Raw genomic sequence first — 9,319 nt, 5'->3', positions numbered from 1 at the left:
CTCTCAGCAGTTCCCGCCTGTGTCCTGCTATTCGCAATTATTTCTCGAAGACTACCTAAGCAGATTTATCCTCAGCAGTTCCCGCCTGTGTCCTGCTATTCGCAATTATTTATCGAAGATTACCCAAGCAGTCTTCTCTCAGCAGTTCCCGTATGCGTCCTGTTACTCAGCTTATTTATCCCCGCGCTAGACCTTAGCTCGATAGCTCCCACGTACTTCCGGAAGCATCTCGAGAAAGAAGTCTCAGGTATGGTCTCTTCTTATGGCTGGCGAGCCTCCTTACGTAGTCTAATGGACTTTAAACGACCCTCCCCGATAGTCGACAGACTCTAAAATGTTCCCGACGACAGGTCCTTGGTTCAGACCCCTTGAGCCGCCTCGCGTCGCCATAGTCGTCAGGTTGTAATCTTCGATTGACCTGATGGCTATACTTTGACTTTCGCCTTGTCCAAGCCTCAGTCAAAGTGGGGGCTCTGTAGATACCTCATTTCTGCACCTCCCGCAAACCACCCGGTGATGATTGGGCCGCATGTTTGGTACGCGGAACGATTTGTGACAATTCGTAAGATTATCGTCAAGTGATTGCCCAAACATTAATGTTACCTCTTAGTTGTCATCTACGTGCCGATACGGTCGTTTTGACAGTAATTAGAGTACATTTGGAGTCCGGGCCTAAAACCGTCTTCATTTTCTGATAGCCGTTAAATCCCGAGTCGGAATGTTCTAGAATGTTCCGGATATTTCTATTCCATATTTTATAAAATGTTTTACAATCTTTAATCTTTGGTAAACAATTTCCCGTAATATTCACACAAAATATTAAGGAAAACCGAATTATCTCTTTATTCCATAATTTAAAGACGGAAATCTTTCTTCCGCAGGAGGAAACCACTTGGGAACAGGCGCAGCAGGTGCTGCGCCTCTTCCAAGAGACGCAGTGTCTGCTGCGCCTCTTCCCAGGCCCTTTTCTGCGTATTTCTCGTATCTTTTTTATATCTTTCTGAGATTCACTTCCAAAGAGTCTGAAAACCCTATTCCTTCACGTGATTAGTATAAATAGGAGCCTTCGTTCCTCATATTTCTCACGCGAGTGTCCGCCCTTCTCTTCTCCCTTTGCATTCTAGACCTTTGTTCTTACTTTTTGGCATCTACGTGCTTGAACATTCGACCACGTAAGCTCGGATCCTTCTGAGTACCAGCCTCGTTTTGCATGACCGACCAATTTGACCAACTCCACAATCAATCAACTTAATTAATCTGTTCGTTTTCCTCTTACGAGGGCACTTTCTTTACATTCGCGTCGAGCATCACTAATCGATATCTTAGTCCTTCTCGTTTCGTCAAACATGTAAGTCTGAGGGTGTATATCTCTCTTTTATTATTGTATTTTATCTTTTTGTATCATTAATGTAAGGTTTATGTCGAAAATATCATTAAAACCGATTTCAAAACCGTGCTTTAAAAACCCTTTTTACGGATTTCCAGAATACGACCGTCGAGAAAGGACGCAGCAACTGCTGCGCCTCTTTGAAGGAGCGCAGTTCCTGCTGCGCCTCTTCGTGAGGCTGCCGCAGTTCCTGCTTCCTTTCTTCTTCCTTTGTTCTCTGTAATTCGTTCGTGTTTTTATTTATTCGTTTGTTCTTGCTAACTCTTTGACACGATAACATAATAAATTCACCTGTATTATTCATCATTCGTTAACACGTTTAATTCATCGCTAATCCGGCTTAGATCCCAAGTAACTCATATTTGCGGGTTTTCGTCATTAAATTCAATTCCGGGTTGTAGAAATTCAATTCGTTCATATTGAGTTTCTGGAATTCGATCTTTGATATATTTCCATCCGTCTATTTTCATATTCATCATTAATTTGTTATTAATTAGTCATGTTTAACCTATTTTGTTCACCTATGTCATTAATCAATCGTTCATTCATGTAAATAATTCATTCACTTCCATCTCATCCATGTTTTATTGCTTTTATGACACCTTCATATGTAAATAATATATTAAATCACTTTCATCCGAGTCAATTGTCGTAATCAATCCTTATCATCAATTAACATTAACGGCTTGCAATTCCGGCTTCACAGCCAGAACTGAGCCAAGGAACAGACGCAGCAACTGCTGCGCCTCTTCCAAGGGACGCAGCTCTGCTGCGCCTGTTCCGGGTTGAATTCTGTCCCTGAACTCCGTTGTTGCTTGACTTAGTTTAATTAGTTTACTTTTAATTAACTATTAATCGTATTATCGCCTTCTGATTTATTCTAACTTATTCTTTTATTCATTTTCTCAAATTATCCGTTTTGAAAGGTATTTTCGACATAAATCGCCTATTCCAATGTAATTATTGTAATTTTTATTATTTTAATTTTCATTTTATTGTATTTATCATTATTTCTTGTATCATTTGTATGTTTTCACATGTAATTGAACATTAAACCCTACTTTGACATTAATTGTATGCTAATTAATTGTTCACCGACTTAGTCTTAATTCACATGCTAGGATTAAAACATGGATGTTGCATTGCATGCATATAACCGACGATATATCGAGTACGAATAACTTCCCTAATCATTAGTAGAGGCCGCTATCGAGGTGGGCGGGATTAGGTGTTCGATCAAAAGAGCTTCCTAATACGTGCCCTCACCCCTTACTCCAGATCTCCGTGAACACCCGTGTTCATTGGCATCCACGAGAGTCATTCTAGACATAGAATGCTAAGGGTAACGATTGCTTAGTGTTCATGTCTTTACTTTGTGTCTTGACATGACACGAGGTATTCGAACGGTTCCGGTGGCGACTCCAACAAAAATGCAAACGCTTGTTTCTCTTTCCTCCCAAGAGCCCCCGTGGGCGGCCTGCTGTCCACAATAACTACAATGTTTAATTGCGCATTTGTCACCAAACCGTATCCGTATATACGGATTCCGTATATACGGTTTTTCCGGGTACCCAAAAACCGTATATACGATTAAACTGTATCAGATTCGTATCGTGATATTTACGATTTTTAAAACCGTGTACCCGATACGGTTTTCAAAACTGTATCGGGTATACGGTTTTGCTCACCCCTACAGCTGAGTGGCACATGAGTGTTTTCTAAGATCGACTTGAGGTTGGGTTATCACCAGTTCAGGATAGCGGATGAGGATTTTCCAAAGATAGCTTTCAAATCACAGTATGGTCATTATGAGTATGTGGTAATGCCTTTTGGGTTGACTAACGCACCAGCAGTATTCATGGATCTTATGAATCGGATCTTCAGCCCGTTCTTAGATAGGTTTGTGGTCGTCTTTATTGATGACATCTTAGTATACTCTAAGACTAAGGAGGAGCACGAGGAGCACCTGAGGTTCGTTGGGATGAGGGTTGTGAAACGGCGTTCCAAACATTAAAGGAGCGTTTGACCACAGCTCCCGTTCTAGCTCTACCTGAGGAAAGTGAGAACTTTGAGGTTTATACTGATGCTTCAAATAATGGGTTGGGTTGTGTGTTAATGTAGAATGGGAAGGTTATCGCCTATGCTTCAAGGCAGCTGAAGCCATATGAGGAGAACTATCCTACCCATGATTTGGAACTGAGTGCAGTGGTATTTGCTCTAAAGATTTGGAGGCACTATCTCTATGGGGCGACTTTTAAGGTGTTTTCAGATTATAAGAGTTTGAAGTACATCTACACTCAGAAAGAGTTGAACATGCATCAGAGACGCTGGATGGAGCTGATCGGGGACAACGATATGGAAATCATCTATCATGAAGGGAAGGCTAATGTAGTGACAGATGCTTTGAGTAGGAAGAGTGTACATTCGTTATGTACCGTTATGTCCTTGATGAAACTAAAGGATGAGATGACTAAGATTGGGATTCATATGATTCGCAAGGATGATGCCATCGGCGATTTGACAATATAGCCTGAACTTTATGATGATATCAAAAGGAAATAGGAACTTGATCTAACGATTCAAAAGTGGAAGTCAAGGATAGAGAGTGGTACAGCTTTGAGGTTTTCTATCCACACAGATGGGAGCGTTTGTTTTGATGGGAGGTGGTGTGTACCTAGTGACGTTGACTTGAAGAAGTTGATCATGACAGAGGCTCATTGCACTCCTTATTCGGTACATCCGGGTGATGACAAACTCTATAAAGACTTGAAGAAGACGTATTGGTGGCCCGATATGAAGAAAGATGTTGCTGAGTTCGTGACTAGATGTTTAACTTGTCAGAGGATAAAGGGTGAGCAACGAAGACCACAAGGTAAGATTCAGTCACTTGAGATATCGGCATGGAAATGAGAGTCGGTCTCTATGAATTTCATCGTGGGGTTACCAAGGACTCAGCATGGTAACAATATGATCTGGGTTATCGTTGACCGTTTAACAAAGTCGGCTCATTTTATTCCAATGAAAGATACTTGGAGTAATATTCAGCTAACTTTGGGGTACATGAAGCATGTGGTATGATTACATGGGGTACCAAAGGATATAGTGTCAGATTGAGATACGAGGTTCATATCACGATTTTGGCAAGATCAGTTGCACGAACTGATGGGAACTACCTTAAAGATGAGTACAACATTTAATCCTGCGACAGATGGTCAAACTAAAAGAACCATCAAGACTTTAGAGGATATGTTACGAGCTTGTGCCGTGAAATTTGGTGGGAATTGGGAGGATAGACTTGATTTGATAGAGTTTTCATACAACAACAGTTATCACTCTAGTATCGGGATGACACCTTTTGAGGCTTTATATGGCAGGAAGTGTAGGAGTCCGATTTGTTGGGATGACAGTGCTGAAGCTGTGATCTTAGAACCACACATGGTGCAAGACATAAATGAGCAAGTACACCTGATACGTCAAAAGATGAAAGCAGCTCAAGATAGACAAAAGAGTTATGCGGATTTGCATCGCAGGGACATTAAGTTTACGGTAGGTGACAAGGTCCTCTTGAAAGTGTCACCTATGCGAGGAGTTATAAGATTTGGCAAGAGAGGAAAGTTGATTCAGAAGTTCATTGGTCCTTATGAGATTTTAGACCGGATAGGTGAAGTAGCCTATCGGCTAGCTTTACCACCATCGCTTGATCGGGTCCATTCATGTGTCACAACTTCGCAAGTATGTGAGTGATCCGTCACATGTACTTAAGGTTGAGAATATCGAGTTAGATGAGGCTCTGACCTATGCAGAGGTTCCTAAGGAGATCTTGGATCGTAAGGTACGCAAGACAAGGAATGGTGAAACCTTCTTGCTTAAGGTTCTATGGTCTAATCACAACGTGGAAGAATCCACTTAGGAACCGGAGGAGGCTATGAGAGAGCGCTACCCACACCTTTTTTATCAGGTATGTTTGGTTACGGGGACGTAACCCTTGTCTTTTAAGGGGGGTAGGAGATGGTCGCATGCTTGTTTTGGGTTAGTTTAAGGTTGAGATAGTTGTGTTGTTAGTATCTTTGAGCTATAGCTGGGTTGTTTTGTTGGTCATAGTTGGTGTTATTAGTACCTGAAAAAAGTTGGTGTTGCTTTTGTTTTGGGTACGATATAAACTTCGCGGACGAAATTCGTTTTAAGGGGGGAAGACTCTAATACCACGGTTTTCTGGTCCTTTGTAACTCGGTAGATTAAGTGCAACTCGGCCGAGTAGGTTATCGGGTGACTTCTAGTCAGGTTTGTAATACTCCGTATTTTATAATTAAATAAACAACGTTATATTGTGTTTTATACAAATTATGTATGAGAGGAGATAATAAAATAATAATAATTATTATAGGAGGGTAATGAAAATAATAAGTTGTAATAATAATAATAATAATAATAATAATAATAATGGGCTTCCTTGTTTAAAAATAAAATAAAATAATAATAATAATAATAATAATAATAATAATAATAACAATAATAATAATAATAATAATAATAATAATAATAATAATAATAATAATAATAATAATAATAATAATAATAATAATAATAATAATAATAATAATAATAATAATAACAACAACAACAACAACAACAACAACAACAAATAATAATAATAATAATAATAATAATAATAATAATAATAATAATAATAATAATAATAATAATAATAATAATAATAATAATAATAATAATAATAATAATAATAATAATAATAATAATAATAATAATAATAATAATAATACTAGTTTGGATGCCCGTGTTGCAACGGGGTAATTAACTTAGTAAAAAAAATTGGTTATTAAGGTCTTAATATTTACATCTTATGACTAATCATTTAGACATGATCAAAAGTCAAAACATCTTATTTGAGAGACGCAAAAGATGTTAGGTTGATACCTAAGTTCCAAGGATCCCTCATATTTAAAATCATAAGACCACTACATCTTATGTTAATCTTTCATTGTGAGACAATTCTACTATTTTTATATAATCTTGCATTATTTTTCAATGTGGGACATATAACATACTAAGAAATACACAATTTTATATATGTATAAATTATATGAAATCTATACGCTAATGATATCATTTTTACCACAAATCAAATTATGTTATTTTCATAATTTTCTTAATGATATTTTTTTGCCAAATGAAATGTTAATTTTTTTATATAAAAATTAGAAACATCATTTGAATATAATATAGAAAATACATATTATAATAATTAAAAGATTCTCCACTTTATTTTCTACATCAAAAATTATTATTTATGATACTTTCCTAAATTAATTTTTAAGATCACCTCACCTTATGATAATTTTCTGATGTTGGACAATTCAACTATTTATATGTAGTATATTTACCACACCTACATTATTTTTCAATGTGTGACAAATAATACACGAAAAAGTAAATCGTCTTTTTTGCACCTATTTCGATATCCAACCCGATTTAATAATGAGAAAATATTATACTATCTATTTATATTAGTACGTTTTTTTCCATTTTTTGTCATAATTAAAATATGTACAAATGATATGATTTAAATTAGATTTTTTTTCCAAACACGACTTTTAAGATGTAATCGAGGAAGCAATAAAATGTATAAACAAATGCAAAATATTTTCTTTTTCTGGTACGATTTTGATTAATGGTTAAAAATTATGATGTGTTTCGTTACTGAAATGTAATGAGGCATAATAATTACCTATATTTGAAAGTTAAAAAGATTTAATTCTACTGTTTATCAAAGTAAAAAAGCTCATTATTGATTTGTTTGTGGATTAAGATCTTTTTTTGCAACACTTGATTGTATTATAATTCATAAATTTTCTATTTTAGTGCAGAGATTATCATTATATGACACATTAATAACCAATTTATGTATATTTAGCACCCATTTTATTTTTTAATTATGATTTTGTCTTAAATAAAGTTATTATACTATCGATTGTCTTAAAATAAACATTATAATATCACTAATATAGTAATATATAATCGCTTTTATAAATATCTACGTGATTAATATTTGTATGGTATTGTTCTAACTAAGGTTTGCCGTTAATACAAACTCTTATATGAACTCTCTGAGATAATTTTTAAGCGATTCAAAAGATTTTAGGTTGATACCCCTAAGTTTCAAATATGACTCATATTTATAATCATGTGATATCTCACTTCATGATAATCTTCTAATGTGGGATAATTCAACTATTTATATGTAGTATATTTACCATACCTACATTATCTTTCAACGTAGGACAAACAATATACTTAGAAATACACCATCTTTTTCGCATCTAATTCGACATCTAACCCAGTTTAATAATAATAAGCAAATAATATACTATCTATATATCTATATAAAAGAGGCTTTTTCGAGCGATTCTAAGTTGTCCACATCATCAAAAATCAGTTTAGGAAAGTTACATAAATAATATTTTTTTATGTAAAGAATAAAGTGGAGAATCTTTTAATTATTATAATATAGTATATAGTATATAGTATATAGTATATATTTCCTAATTTATATTCAAGTCTTGTTTCTATTTTTTACATGGAAACTCTTACATTTCATTTGACAAAAAAAAATATTATAAAATTATGAAAATAATATAATTAGATTTGTGGTACAAAATGCTACCACTAGGGTATAAATTCCATATAATTTGCAAATGTTAAAAATTGTGTATTTCGTAGTATGTTATATGTCCCACATTGAAAAATATTGTTGGTGAGGTAAATATACTACGCATCCCGCGATAAGGGTGTCTTATTTTTCCGCAGGCGCTGGCGGATTTCGCCAACGTCCTTGTTAGCCTGAAGACGGAGATGCTGATCCCGCATTCACCCGTTATTGTTTTTGGCGGATTTTATTCCAGGAGTGAGTTAATTCCATATTTTGTCTCTTCAATTTTTGCTTTCTTATGTTTCCTTTTATACATCTCATATCTATATAGAATACTAACAATTTTATTTAACAAACAGTTTTGGCAGCGTATTTCCGGATGAAATATCCGTATATAGCCGATGGGGCCCTAGCATCATCGGCCCCGATCCTTGGCACAACAGATCCAGGGGAGCAGTACTGTGCTATCGTAAGCCGTGACTTCGCGGTAAAACTCAAATTTTAAATCTGTCAATTTCATATTATTTCAAGTATGTTAGATTTTCAGGACTCTGACGGCTTGTTTTGTCTATGCAGAGTGAAAACCTGGTGTGTTATGGATATATTTCGGAGTCATGGAGGCAGATCGACGAGATAGCCGCCCAGCCAGGGGGTCTCGACACTCTATCTCAGACGTTCAGCACCTGCGCGTATGAAAAATTCTTGCCTTAATACTCCATATATACGCGTATATTGTATTTTCATAGTGATATATATTTTAGCCCAATTACTGTTTTGGACAGTTTGGGCCTATACTATTTATTAATATTCGTATAGTACATTTGTTTAACTTCTTATCATAATTAAAATATGTGCAAATAATATGATACTATATTCTAATGCTAACATTTATTTACCACGAATGTAATTATATAATTTTTCAAAAAAAAATTATGTTACTTTTTTGCTAAATGAGATGTATAAGTTTTTATATAAAAATTATAAACATCACTTGGACATAATATAAAAAATATAAATATCATATCGTGGAGATAATGATATAAACTCTTATGAGCTCTCCAAGACAATGCTTAAGAGATTCAGAAGGTTTTGGATTGGTATTTAGGTTCTAAGTATGCCTTCTATTTATAACCATATGATCACCCAACTTATGCTAAACGTTCGATGTGGGGACAATTCTATTATTTATACATAATAGATTCACCACACCAACATATTTTTCAATGTGAGATAAATAACATACTTAGAAATACACCATCTTTTTT

The sequence above is a fragment of the Silene latifolia genome, chromosome 2, assembly GCF_048544455.1.
Source record: "Silene latifolia isolate original U9 population chromosome 2, ASM4854445v1, whole genome shotgun sequence".
Classification (NCBI taxonomy): Eukaryota; Viridiplantae; Streptophyta; class Magnoliopsida; order Caryophyllales; family Caryophyllaceae; genus Silene; species Silene latifolia.
The sequence above is the reverse complement of the archived record's forward strand: the minus strand, read 5'-3'. Positions refer to the sequence as shown.